Here is a 15,000-nt window from a genome sequence, read left to right as displayed (position 1 = left end):
ATAATTTAATCTGTAAAATTGGTTGGCATTTTGTATTTGCTATTGAAAACATGCAGAGTGAGAGAAAGTAAAAACCTGGCTAGTAACATATTGCGTTTTCTAATGACGAAGGCTCTTTTAAGCACATATCATAGATACTCTTTTGCCATAGCTTTAAGGCTAGCTATTTAGCATATCGTGTTGGCTAGTTTGCTCCATTTTATATTATAACCATAGAGCAGGGGCAACGCCAGTGGTGTAAATCAGTTTTCCCCAAACCCTTTTCTCTCGAAGCACAATCTATGTATTCTATGGGGAAAAAAGTCTCACGGCACACCAGCATTACATGTTATTGTGTTGTTTGGTTGTGAAATGCCTTTTAAGTTTAGTTTGTTCGAGTTCCCCCCCACAGACAAGGCACAATGGAATCGGGAGCAATCTCCTGTGAACTTGAATGCATAGCTTGAGTATTGGTCATTGTATTGTCTGTTCCTGACCTGTTACATTTTCTTTTTCTGTTCAATTCTACAACAGAGTAACCGGCCTTGAACGGTTCAAATAAAACACAGTTCGGTAAGATTTAATTACTCAAATACGGCACTATCTATCAATCTAATTTTGCTACATGGTTTGATAAGCTAGCAAAACAATGGCAATGGTAGAAGTGGCTGTCTGTTTTTTTTGTTGTTTTTTTTACTGTAGTGAATAATGACTAAAACCTTGTTTTTCTTCTCTTTATCAGCAAATGGAGGCTAGCTTTAAAAAAAATACTGGCATCTATCTACCTAGATGGCAGAGAGATCTGCAAGATAGTTTACCACCTGCGAAGGAATTACTTGATGAATGAAAATCTCAAGATGGCCTACCTTCTGAAGTGTATATATAGATTGATTTCTCATGTATAATGCCGACTTCAATGAGTTTATTGATACAGATCGTAACACAGACATCAACGAACTTGATACATTTCAGTTGTTTTTTTCTGGTCGGGTTCTGAGCTAGCGGATGCAGAAATTCAACTGATATGTCCGGTAAGTCTGTAAGATAAGAAAACTTTGGTTGAATAGTTGTTGCTAATTTTTTAAGTAATTGTGCAGTCCTGTTGAAAATATGTGTTTTAAATGTTTGTTTAGGGATTTTAAACTGCACCAATGGCTCATACATTTTTGTATTGGTTTGTGTTTTTCTCCAGCCTCCTCCCCTGCCAAGACAGACACATTTTCTACCTTCCCATGACAGGCTGGACGACAGTGGATTGGAGTACTCAAAGTACTAATTCAATCAAAAGCTCCAAACATACTCACAGAATATGAGAAATCTGGTACCATATGCACAAAAAACAGGGTGCTACTTGTGAGGGTTGCTGTCAGCAATCTTGAGGAGAGATGAGGATTGTAAGTTGACGACACTGTCAAAGTGTGAGATTCAAAAGTATTGACAGTGGAGTGGAAGTTGTTCTTATATATCTCATACTTAAAATTAATATTTTAGTCAATACATGTGAAGTGTGAGTATAACTGATGGCAATACATGTTTCTAATTGAAGAGTTCAGGTGCAAAAACTTAAAAATTTAGGTATGATATAAAGGGAAATATTCTCAGTGCCTACTATACGATAATCATGCCAGCTGTGTTTTTTCCAATTTACCACAAAAAAGGTCAGGTGGACTTCTGAACTCTTCAATGTGTGTTTAGAAATGGTTTGGTTGATGCTGTCTGTTATTTTCAGTTACCCATCCAGTGATGACAAGGTGCGTCTTGACAAGAATGTTGTCACCACGTTTCCTAAATTGAGTGTCAAAATCCAGGAACACAATGAGGGATATGTAAGTGTTACCTTCCCACCCCACATTTTACTGATGTACCAAATGTTTATTGTTTCAGAAATAAGGGCCATTGTATTTTTGGTATTATTGACTGATGCCTCATGTCCACTCTCTACCTTCAACCCATGAAAAGGAACACTTACCCCCCCCCCCCCCCCCCAATATCTCAGTAAATATAGCCTGTAAATTCAAATGAATAAATTGGATGGAATATTTATCTTTGTACATCTTAGTTTGACTTCGATAGCCAGTTTGAGGGGAAAGCTGATCTTTTCCTTCGCAAATGGCAGATGAACATCATCCCTAAGCTAATGAAGGTTGCTGCGTTGGAGTTGTCTGAGGATCTGGAAAATCCTTCAACCACCAGGAACAACAGTGATGGTATGTTGGTTCGCATTCAGAAAGATAGGGGGGAAATGCACTTATAACTTTTATGCAATGGATAATAACTGAAGCCAGTTTAATTGTTCAAGATAACTTAAAGTGCATATGACACCTCAATACTATTTTTTTTTAATAAATAGAACGAAGGTGGTATTTCACAATCGATATATATATGTTGAGGAAAAATATACACATTTGACTTGTTAAAATCATCATTTGAATGCAGCGCCACTGAGCTACCGACTTCCCAAGCGACTCACTACCACCCTGCGTTAAAAAACTTAAATTACTTAAACGGAGGTACTCTGTTGCACTTGGTCGCCATTTTTCCTGACAGAAAACACATTTTCTCAGGGAGCCACCGGCTATTTTCTCAGTTGTAAATATGCCTTCACGGTGTGTTGCAGCATATTGCTCGAACGTCAGTTCCCATTCTTTTAGCCTTTTCAAATTTCCAAAAGACGAGGAAGTACGCGAGAAGTGGGTGCAGAATGTGTGTCGCACAAGAGTGCCTTCTCCAGCAAGCTTGAAATGACAACTAAAGTAATTTGCTGTGAAGTAATGCTGGAAGCATTGCTCTCTTTCCATTAAATAGGGAATGTATTTCACGTATTTAGAATGGCTGACCTAACAAACAACAGCTGTGAAAGAGCTACAGTACCTTGCGTAAGTATTCACCCCCTTGGATGTTTTACCCTTTTATGGCTTTTATAAATCAGTCATGGTCAATATAAGTTGGCTTTTTGGACAAAAAAATTCACAAAATAGCTCTCTTTAATGTCAAAGTGAAAATATATTTCTACACAGTCATGTAAATTAAATACAAATATGTAATGAAAATAAGTGATTGCATAAGTATTCACCCCCTTTATATAGACTGACCTAATTCAACAGAGGTCCAGCCAATTGGTGCTAGAAGTCTCACAATTAGTGATATGGGGATCAGTGTGCAGTAAATGTGTCTCAAGTGATTGTAGTATAACGACACCTGTGTCTGGAAGGTCTATTCACTGGTCAGTATTCAGTAATCAGTATTCCTGGCTACTGTTACAACATGAAGACCACAGATCACCCTAAGAAACTCAGAGAAAAGGTTATTGAAAAGTACAGGTCAGGGGAAGGATACAAAAAAATGTCCAAGGCACTTAACATCCCCTGAAATTCTGTTCAATCCATCATGAAGAAATGGAAGGAATATGGCACATGTGTAAATCTGCCTAGATCAGGCCGTCCTTACAAACTGAGTGACCATGCAAGAAGGAAACTAGTAAGAGAGGCCACCAAGACACCTATGACTACTCTGAAGAAGTTTCAAGCTTCAGCAGCTGGTATGGGAGAGACTCTGCATACCACCACTGTTGCCTTGGTTCTTCACCAATCAAAGCTTCATTGAAGAGAGCCACTGTTGAAAAAATGCTCCACTTTGGTCTCATCAAACCACAGAACCTTCTTCCACTTGACCATGGAGACTTCCACATGCCTTTTGGCGAACTGTAGTCGATCCTTTTTTTCAACAGTGGCTCTCTTCCATAAAGCTTAGATTGGTGAAGAACCAAGGCAACAGTGGTGGTATGCAGAGTTTCTCCAATCTCAACTGCTGAAGCTTGAAACTTCTTCAGAGTAGTCATAGGTCTATTGGTGGCCTATCTTACTAGTCTCCTTCTTGAACGGCCCCTCAGTTTGTGAGGACGGCCTGATCTAGGCAGATTTACACATGTGCCACAATCCATCCATTTCTTGATGATGGATTTAACAGAATTCCAGGGGATGTTTAGTGCCTTGGACATTTTTTTGTATCCTTCCCCTGACTTATACTTTTCAACAACCTTTTCTCTGAGTTGCTTAGAGTGATCTTGGGTCTTAATGAACTTCTATGTCATCACTGTCAGAACTCGGCTCTTCTGCTGGCTCGTCTTCCAGATACGGCTCAATGCTCACAATCACCTTTACAAACTGATCCGGATCGAAGTCTTCCTCAATCTCATCTCTGCTTGAGTCTGTTGCAGAAAATTGCTCAAAATTGCTGAATTCTTCAACCTCCATCGCTAGTTGTGTGGCGTGGGAACGAATGAGGTCTACTGCCAGGTGACCCTGTGATGTCAGTGGTGGTAGACTTCATTCGTTCCCACACCACACAGCTATCGATGGAGGGTGAAGAATTCAGCAATTTTGAGCAATTTTCTGCCACAGACTTCAGGTTTCAGGTAAGCCGGCACTGCTTGCCGAAGAGCGTCGCGAAAACCACACTTTGAAATCGTGTACAAACCTAATTTTTCAATCATCGGGTTTACACATGACTTCAAAGTACTATGTTTTATGTATAGTCTTGATAATTATATGCCGTTTACCTTTTTTTTTTAGGTGTCATATGCACTTTAACCTTGTGTAATGGTAGATATATAATTTGGATTCTAATATTTTCATGTAGACATGCTTTGCTTCAAAGCACTTCAGATGCTCATACACCTTCTTCCACCAATGCCATCAGGACGAGGGGCTGGATGGAGTCGCTGCAGTGTTAAATCAGCCATTTCCTACCTCATGGACTTTGTGCAAGTATGTTTGTGTCTTATGACTTATTGGTTGCATCACTGAACCTCCTGATGTTGTGTTGTGGTCTCCTCCCCATGCTGGTTTAATAATGTAGTAATTCAAACGTTTTGTGTTACAGCCTAGAACGAGCATTTCATCATTGCTTGAGAATCCTGATTCATCGAGAGGCCACCAGCCTAGCATTGTGTGCATTGGACACCCAAGCGGAGCTGCCCAGCAGTAGCTGATCGTCGCAAGAAGTGACAAGATTGCTATGCCACTTGGAGATGAAGGGCTGATGTATTGGGCCTTATTGAAAAAAAAAAACATTTACATTTGCAGTCGAGTTGGAAATTATATTAGAAGATATCAAGAGTCTGTGGATTTTTGTTTAGTTTTTTTTTTTAACTTTTTTTCTTTCATTTCCAATTCAGTTGAATTTGTTTTTGTTTGTTTCAGAACCAGTTGCTGTATGGTTACCTGTTAGTTTTTTTTTATATATATACAGAATAAAAATACAGAGAATGGGAAATTGTAGTTGTTCTCAGCTTAGTCTTGTTCAAACACAATTCATTTAAGCCCCTTTTCCGACTGGCCAAAAACTGGTTTAAACCATTTAAAATTAAAATAATTATTGTGTTATTAGGTGAGTATAGTTTTTTTAAGTTGAAAGTGCTTTAAATATTCATTTTTTTTAACTAGTTTTTAAAGATTAATCAAATTATTGTTGTATACTATTATATTACATCTCATAAAAAATTATATACAGGATTTTTAAACAAATAATGCCATTAAAACCAACTAATAACAGCACATTTCTGTAAATGTAAGCATTATTACCCGTATAACAATGTTAATCTACCATCTTCATGGGTAATTTAATTTAACAGCACATTTCTGTAAATGTAAGCATTATTACCCGTATAACAATGTTAATCTACCATCTTCATGGGTAATTTAATTTAACAGCACATTTCTGTAATTATGAGACCAATAAATGGATTTAGTGTGTGAACAAGTGATAGAGAGAGGCATATTCTCAAAGGCTGAAAGATCAGGTAAGTGACTATACACTAAAAATTATAATAAACGGTAATTTTCTGGCAGCTGGGGCGCCAGAAAAAATACCGTAAAATAACATTAAATTACAACATTTTCACATTTTAAAACAATTAAATGACCTAGAAAAATGGAAAATAAATGTTGTATTACGAATAATGTTCGTAATACAACGTTTATTTACCGTTTTTCTAGGTCATTTAATTGTTTTAAAATGTGAAAATGTTGTTATTTAATGTTAAAAAACCTGAAAATAAGGGAAAATCTTGGTAAAATTACAACTAAAAACTGTATTTTAATTACGGGAAATAACCGTATTTTTACGGTACAGTAATTTTCTGTTATTTTACGGTATTTTTCTGGCACCCCAGCTGCCGGAAAAAAAACGTTTTTTTACGGTACAGTAATTTTCTGTTTTTTTACGGTATTTTTCTGGCACCCCAGCTGCCGGAAAAAAACCGTTTTTTTACGATTTTTTTTTTTACAGTGTACGCACACACACACACTACCCAACCACACACACAACCTACCCATGCACACTGCCCAACCACACACACAACCTAACCACACACACAACCTACCCACACACACAACCTACCCACAAACATAGCCTACGCACACACACACACTACCCAACCACACACACAACCTACCCATGCACACTGCCCAACCACACACACAACCTAACCACACACACAACCTACCCACACACACAACCTACCCACGCACACACTACCAACCAAAGCTTCCCATCCAGAAACACACACACAAGCTACCTACAAACGCTACCCACCCACACACACAATCTTCCCACATACGTTACCCATCCACACACACAACCTACCCACACACGCTACCCATCCAGAAACACTCCAGTCAACCACACACACAACCTACCCACACACACTAATCAACCAGACACACGCTACCCAACTACACACACACAACCTACCCACACACACTACCCAACCCAATCACACCCACAACATACCCACACACACTACTCAACCACACACACAATCTACCCACACACACTACCCAACCACACACACAACCCAACCACACACACAACCCAACCACACACACCCCCCAACTACACACAAAACCTACCCACAAACACTACCCAACCACACACAGACCCAACCACACATACCCCCCAACTACACACACAATCTACCCACACACGCTACCCATCCAGAAACACACCAGACAACCACACACACAGCACCCATTCAGACAAACAGCATGCTGTAACTCTTGTGACAACTGGATTGTCTGGACATATTCAGACATAAGCTCCATTGGGCGTGGCTACAGATCTCATGTCATCCCCATGATGTCATTCAGCAGATCTAGAATAATATCACCCAGGTGTAATGCTACGGTGAGATGAGGTTTGAAAATATGAAAGAATATACAGAATAGACAGCAGCTGTATTCACTAATGTGACTTCAAATGCGAAAGTTGTCCCTGTAGAGATAGGAAGTCTTTTCACAAACTCTCAAATGTGCAAATGAATGGCATTTCAGTCAGTCAGTCTGCCCTAGCCTTGAGTGGGAGGATGAGTCAATGCCTGTCACTTTTGTTTTAGGTACAGTCTGCCCCACAGAATTCTGGGAAGGCTATATGGAAGCCCCTAGGTTAAACTATAGTTCAGAGGTCAGACTGTGTGTGTGTGTGTGTGTGTGTGAGAGAGAGAGAGAGAGAAAAAGAGAGAGAGTGTGTGTGTGTGACCCAACTCTTCAGAGAGCACCTCCTTTCCTTTCTTGCACTTCCTCTCCCTTCCTCATCCTATTCCTTCCTCTACCTCTCCTTATCATTCCCCCAATGCTATCTCTTCTTACTAGAACTTTCAATTTTTTTTATGTAAAGCAGTATTTATTATAACACTAGATATCTATTGCTCGTAGCTTGATCGTTCTCTCCTTTGTATTTTGCTTTGGATAAAAGTATCTGCTAAATGATTAAAAGTAAATATAAATGTAATGTGTGTTTGTGTGTGTGTGTGTGTGTGAGAGAGAGTGAGAGAGAGAGAGAGAGAGAGAGAGAGAGAGAGAGAGTTGGTGAGTGGGTGTGCATATCCATGTTAATGTGCAGATATGTTTGGTAAGTGTGTTGACATGGGATAAGTGACTGCGGTTGAGTTCCTCAGAGATTGAGCTTGATTAACCTGTCTTAATTTACGAGGATTACTGGGTAAATTTGCAGGCAAACTCACACGAGAGGGGAGTGTACTGTTATTGTATTAAAAGCATATGATGAGGACTGTCTTGCATGAATCCTTCATCCTGACAGACATAACATCAAAGCACTGTGTAGGCCTACAGTAAACACTTTTTGAGAGTACTTTCTGCATATTCATTGTGAGATAACTAATACAAATAAAAAATATTTATATTTAAATATACATTTAAACAACACAATGACTATAAGCTATAGGAGGATAATATGGCTCTACCCCTTAGCCCCCTGCTTGCTCATCCTTTCATTCTGATTCAAGAATCCTGCAGTCAGCTGTAAATGACTTCAATAGGGCATGCCCACTCAGACGCTATCAATAACCCACCATCAAGTCAATTTGCCAGTATGTGTGTGTCTTTGTCTATACATTTGTGTGAAGATGAATGCAAAGATGAATACACTCATACAAATGAACACACACACACACACACACACACACACACACACACACACACACATAAACGTGCGCGCACAAACACACACACACACACACACACACAGACAAACACACACACACACACACGCACTCACACACACACGCACGCACGCACGCACGCACGCACACACACACACACGCCCACACACGCACGCACACACACACACACACACACACACACACACACACACACACACACACACACACACACACACACACACACACAGAGACACAGACACAAACAGAGACAAAGTGCATCAGAGAAGTGATTGATTTTTCTCCCTCCTCTGCCCGTCCTGGAGGATGACTCAAACAGCCTGACCTTCATCTTAACCAACACACCTTTCATCTCCTATTGAGACCACCGGCACCACCAGGACAGGGAACACACAAACACACCCACACACACTCACAATACACACACACAGACACATTCACACACATAAATAATACACACAGATACACTCACACACATACAGAATACTCACACATACTCATACATAATACACACACACGCACACAGACAGACAGACAGACAGACAGACAGACAGACAGACAGACAGACAGACAGACACACACACACACACAGACACACACACACACACACACACACACACACACACACACACATTTTCATCAACACATGAATAAATGAATACCATGCAAACACACACACCCTATTTTGTACCCCCACAAAAAAACATGTTTATCCTTGGCTATATCAAAAGACAAAAGACAATAGACTCACACACACACACACACACACACACACACAGACAGACACACAGACACACAGACACAGACACATAGACACACACACATTCACACACACACACACCCTTTACTCTATCATCTGTGAGCACTGGTGGCACATTGCTTTGAGTGTCACTCTGTCTCTGTGTCACACGGGCATGGCGCTCCAAAGATACCCGCCGCAGATGGCCATGCGAGAGAGGCGTCCAGCAGTGAACAGATGGGCACAGCGCCAGCCTGCATCAAACACCACCCTCTGTGCCACTCAACTAACACAAGCGCCATGCACAATTCACTCAAAAACACACACACACACAAACACACACATAAACACACACTCACACACCCACACACACACACACACACACACACACACACACACACACAAACACACACACAAACACACACACACACACACACACACACACACAAACACACACACACAAGCAAGGGCCTAAACTAATCAGATGTTAGATGTATGATTCATGTATTCCGGCATGCATTCACGAGACATGTTTGTGTTGACTTCCTGCTTGTGTTTATCTGCTGATAACGGGCCATAAGGCCAATATATGCTAATGTATACGGATGCATAATGATATATACGAATGTATGTATGGACTTATGCCTTGGCAAATGGAGAGTAGGTTTATATCGAGCCTTTACCAGCACTGTAAAGTAACATGTTATTACAATAACAACATTAGATGTTTAATCATCTCTAATGCGTAATAAGGTGTTTATAAACAGTTTACAAGCATGTAGCTATTGATACGACTCATTGGGTTATTCCATCACTCTGTTAATGGCAATAAGTCTAGTGCTCTGCCACCATGGTGTCAGATTAAGAATAAATCTCTCACTGGATATCAATAAATGATTTCATAATGTCCATAATTCCACCCATAAAGCCTCTTCTTTGCTTTTGTGGCTTGGCAAGCTTGTGACTGAATCACTGTACTGCCGTCCATATGAATGCGTAACTCAAACCGAGGCATCAGTGGAAGTGCACCACGGGGGGCTTTTCCCCGCCTGATCATCTCCCCGGCTCTTCCTCTGCTTTAATTACACCGGGTCCATTTCATTCCCCCCACCCAATGGATGCCGTATGTCAGGGACTGAACCATCACTCTCAATTAGGGCTCAGCACACAGACACACCAGACACTGACGCACAGAGATGGGGGGAGAGAGAGGGGAGAGGGGGAGAGAGAGGGGGGAGAGAGAGGGGGGGAGGAGGGAGAGAGAGAGAGAGATGAAGGCAGAGGGAGAGAGACAGGGGGGATATGGGGAGAGAGAGGAGGGGAGAGGGAGAGAGAGAGAGAGAGAGGAGAGACAGAGGGGGGAGGGGGGAGAGAGAGAGAGGGAGAGAGAGATGAGGGGAGCGGGAGAGAGAGAGGAGGAGAGATTTGGAGAGAGAGAGAGGGAGAGAGAGAAGGGGAAAGGGAGGGGGAGAGGGAGAGAGAGAGAGGAGAAAGAGAGGAGAGAAAGATAGGAGGTGAGGGAGAGGGGCAGAAAGGAGGGTAAAGGAAGGGAGGGAGGTGGAAAGAGAAGGAGGGAGATGAAGAGAGAGGGTGAGGGAGAGAAGTGAAGAAGATGGAGACAATTAGAGAACATGACAAAAGGAGAGAAAGAATACAAGAGAGAATGCAACATTTAGGGGTGCAAATGCAAATGGCCCAGTTATGAAAGCGAGGCCTGCGAGTTAGTATTTCAGTTAGTATCCAGTTAGTATTTCAGTTAGTACTTCAGTTAGTATTTCAGTTAGTATCCAGTTAGTATTTCAGTTAGTATTCAGCTAGTATTTCAGTTAGTATTTCAGTTAGTATCCAGTTAGTATTTCAGTTAGTATCCAGTTAGTATTTCAGTTAGTATCCAGTTAGTATTTCACCCACCTGTTGGTTTAGTTGGTTGTCCACGGACACGTGTATTACACATGTCCAGTCAGGGGAAATGGAGACTTTACTCTGGCATCAGTTATTCAGAAAAGGGCGAGGCATCGCATGCATCTGGTTAAGTACTAGACAGGGGTATTGGTGACAGGTGTGGTTAGTTGGTTGCTCAGTAGGCTGTTACTGTAAGAACACTCTTATGACAGGTTAGTTGGTCAGTTTGTCAGTCACTTATAATAAATCATTATAATCATTTTACTGACTCAGTGAGCAGTCCATGCTCAATTAGTTTGTTAGTCAGTTGATTAGTAGTCAGAGACAGTCCAACTGCTATTGTACAAGAATGGATTACTGAGTTAGATTAGTAGATAGGGATGCTTTTAGTTAGATAGTGAGTTGTGAAACAGTTAGTAGTCATTCACATAACAGGTGATTCACTAGGAAACCTGACTAGCCAATCTGATCTGCCTTCACTGTTAGAGTTGCTGTTTCCTGTGGTCCTGTGCCTGGACAGACTCCATCCTCCTCCTCCTCCTCCTCCTCCTCCTCCTCGTCCTCCTCGTGGTGCCGTCTATCAGCCCTTGCCTTTCAGCAGCTACTATCAAAGCCCTTTCTCTCCTCCCTTATCTGATCTCCGTGCTCTCTCCATCACACGCCTGGCCCATTTCCTGTCCCCCACGCACCCCGCAGGACACAAAGCATCCTGACAGAGCTCCCCATGCCACACCAGGCTGCCCAGCACACACCCTCCCTCCCTCCCTCCCTCCCACAGGCCTCAGACACAAGCAAGGGCCTATGAGGACACCAGCATGGGACTATAAGGACCCTGGCTGGGAGGCATACTAGCTGCTCAATGTCCATGTACCTACTGTCTTCCTTATTTACTACTATTTACTACTATAATTGACTGTTTATAGTGTGAATATGTGAGGGATGGCGGTCACAAAAGTGTATATATGAAAATGTTGGACGAGGCAGAGGCAGAGGCAAAGGCAAAGAGGGAAAAAAAAACGTAACAAATACTTCCCATCTAGTTTCTATTTCTTGTTTCCTTCCATTACTTTGCTTACAGGTCCCTTTACTTGTTGCCTTGCCATCTTCTCTCTTCAGCAAGTCTGAATGGCGTGTGAGCACTGGTCCAAGCCACAGGGTCGAGAGAGAAAGGAGAGAAAGTGACATGTTCGGAGAAGAGCATGGGGATAGGGGCTTTGAAAAGGGCAGCATGAGATCACACTTATGAGACGAGTGTGATGCCATATGTCACCCTGACCCCTCAACAGAAGTGAATTACCCAACACTGCCACCCCCCACATCCACACACACACACACACACACACACACACACACACACACACAAACACACACACACACACAAACACACACTCACGCATACTCACTCACTCACTCACTCACACACTCACTCACACACACACACACTCACTCACACACTCACTCACACGCGCACACACACAGCTCTATTTATCTGAAAGACAGCTTCAAAGGGCTTTGTACAGCACACCTGTGGATTCCAGTGCTGTCAAATGGAGTGAAGGCAGCAAATGAACTCCTGCAGTTCTTCAGACTCTCCCCTGACTGGAGAAAGAGATGGGGGCGCTTTGTCAATGGCTGCTATTAAAGACACCTATAGTTACAAGATGATGGATAAACCTTTCATCTGCCCTGACAAACACTACATTTAGGTTTGTGTCTTTTGTACCTTAAACATGTGTGTGTGTGTGTGTGTGTGTGTGTGTGTATGTGTTGAAGGGGGGATTATATTTTTGAGTGAAAATGCTGTTTGTTTTGACATTTGGGTCAGAAGGTCAGTGTGAGTGGCCTTGGCGGACTACAGATGCAGCCAGACAGCATTAACCAACAAACGAAAGCAGGGGCGGAGTGGGACACAAAAATCCACCGGGACAATTCTAACTGCACCGGCCCACCACCGGCCCACAACGTGCCCACAACGTGCCCAACCCGCATCCCCTCCACCTCCCATATATCAACTACAGAAACAAACGGGCGGCTTTTGATCATTATTGTTAGATTTAGAGTTGATGTGTGGGTGACAGACATGACAGTGACAGTGACAGTGTATTTGTATATGTACATTTATGGAAATACGGAACAAATCGACTCCCGTATTGGCTCAAATGTTATGCTAATTCGCAACAATGTGTCCTGTCAACTCACTCGCATCTAGTTGACGGCTGGTTGAATAAATCCGTAATTCTTGTACATTTTGATGCACTTTCCTCCTGCATCCGCCTCTTTTTCAGTCTGGCCTTTTTGCCCCCTCCTTTCTCCTTTCTCTTATGTCCCTCCATCAGGTACGCTTCACCTGCTCTCTCTCCCTGATAGCCGCTAATTTATCTCCCTAGGTTCACTTGATAAAGGCAGAACGATACACATTTCCCATGATGCTTTGCTCGACCATTCTACATTCAACAAAAAAACGAATTAAATCGCTGGCCAATTTATATTTGTGGTCATGAAAGTAATGGAGCGTCTGAATAAAAAGAATTACATCAATATAGGAGGCTAAACAAAAATCAGAAGGTTGGATTAATGGGAGTGAGTTTGACAGACACCACCATAGGTGTGATGTACAGAGACAAATAGTGCTATAAATAGTGGTTGGACGGCCCAATCTTGTAACTTTCGGAGAATTTAGAGATTTTCACGGGACCATGATTTGACGTACATGTAAATTCGATGGGCCGCTCATGGCTTTGACTCAACGGCTGCAAAGGCCGGCCTGCAGGCTGGTTCTCGAGAGATAATTGGCCGACAGGCCCACCGGGAAAAATCCCGGTGCTCCCGATGGCCACTCCGCCCCTGAACGAAAGCACCACCTGTCCACACAGGACCTCAGACAGCACACAGGCTTGATGCCGTCATCCATACCACTGCACAGAACACCTGACCCACCAGCACCAGCACTCACACAGAACATCTGTGCAGTCACATTATGTAGTCATCACCTCTGGAACTTTCCAAATGGTTGCCCAAGGTGATGGTTACCAGGGTGACCAAGCCTCATTCAGCTGACCTACCTCACCTCAGTTGTTATGTTCAGAAGGCATGATATTTGAGATATGCAATGGATTCAATAGATGAACTTCAGCGTAAAGTAACACACCAGCTTCATGCTTGTTAAACCCTTAAAATATAATGGGTGGAAAGTATTTTCTTAAGGACGCTTTTGTTAGTTATTTCATACGCGTGTGACTGGATTGTTGTTTGCTTAGGCTCTGTTAGGATCAAACAGAAATCTCTCAGCCACACAAGTTCTGTTCAGAGATTTGATCATCTGATCTGAACGCCAAGAACAGGCATTAATGTCCTAGATGATCTGCACTCATTGTGATATGAGGCTGTATGTAGCTAATGAGTCTCCTATTAGCATGGTATAGGACGCTACTCAGGCATTACCCATTCTGCCTTTCCAATATCCATCTGGCAATAAAGCCAACCTTTGGAAGAAGAGTGGAAAAAAATCTAATTAGCATTCTTGCATCATATCCCTAAAGAGTGAGCAGAGGTTCCATTAAACTAACAAATTGAAAACGGTTTCATTGCAACTGTTACATTAAAACACTATTCAGCATCATCTTTTCTCTGAATATGTGGCATCTGTTGGGGGTGCAATTAGCGTTTTGATGATGCACATAATTTTTCCACAATTCATTTAATCAAACCTGTAGACAATTAGCCGTGCTGTGGCTCCTGCAGGATTAACACTTCAGGAATGGGACGAATAAACAGAGAGGCATCTGAAGCTGACAACAAAGCCAGGAGAGTCCACTGGGACGCTTCTCTTGATTGTGTTCATTCACACAATGCAAACATTCAGAGGAAATGGAACACTAACGCTACTCACAAAAATGATGTCTAC

The 15,000-nt window shown here is 42.1% G+C and overlaps 1 long non-coding RNA gene across 1 annotated transcript; it reads left to right on the top strand.

Moving 5' to 3' along the window:
- The first annotated feature begins 748 nt into the window (after positions 1 to 748).
- On the top strand, positions 749 to 4,978 carry LOC308370677. The gene is made up of 5 exons (XR_013968785.1): positions 749 to 1,010; positions 1,172 to 1,805; positions 2,096 to 2,186; positions 4,618 to 4,745; positions 4,861 to 4,978. It is a non-coding gene; the product is annotated as an uncharacterized lncRNA (long non-coding RNA).
- The last annotated feature ends 10,022 nt before the right edge of the window (positions 4,979 to 15,000 follow it).

Source organism: Sprattus sprattus (genome assembly GCF_963457725.1).
Source record: "Sprattus sprattus genome assembly, chromosome: 9".
In the NCBI taxonomy this organism is placed as follows: Eukaryota; Metazoa; Chordata; class Actinopteri; order Clupeiformes; family Clupeidae; genus Sprattus; species Sprattus sprattus.
This window is presented reverse-complemented; position numbering and strand designations above follow the sequence as displayed.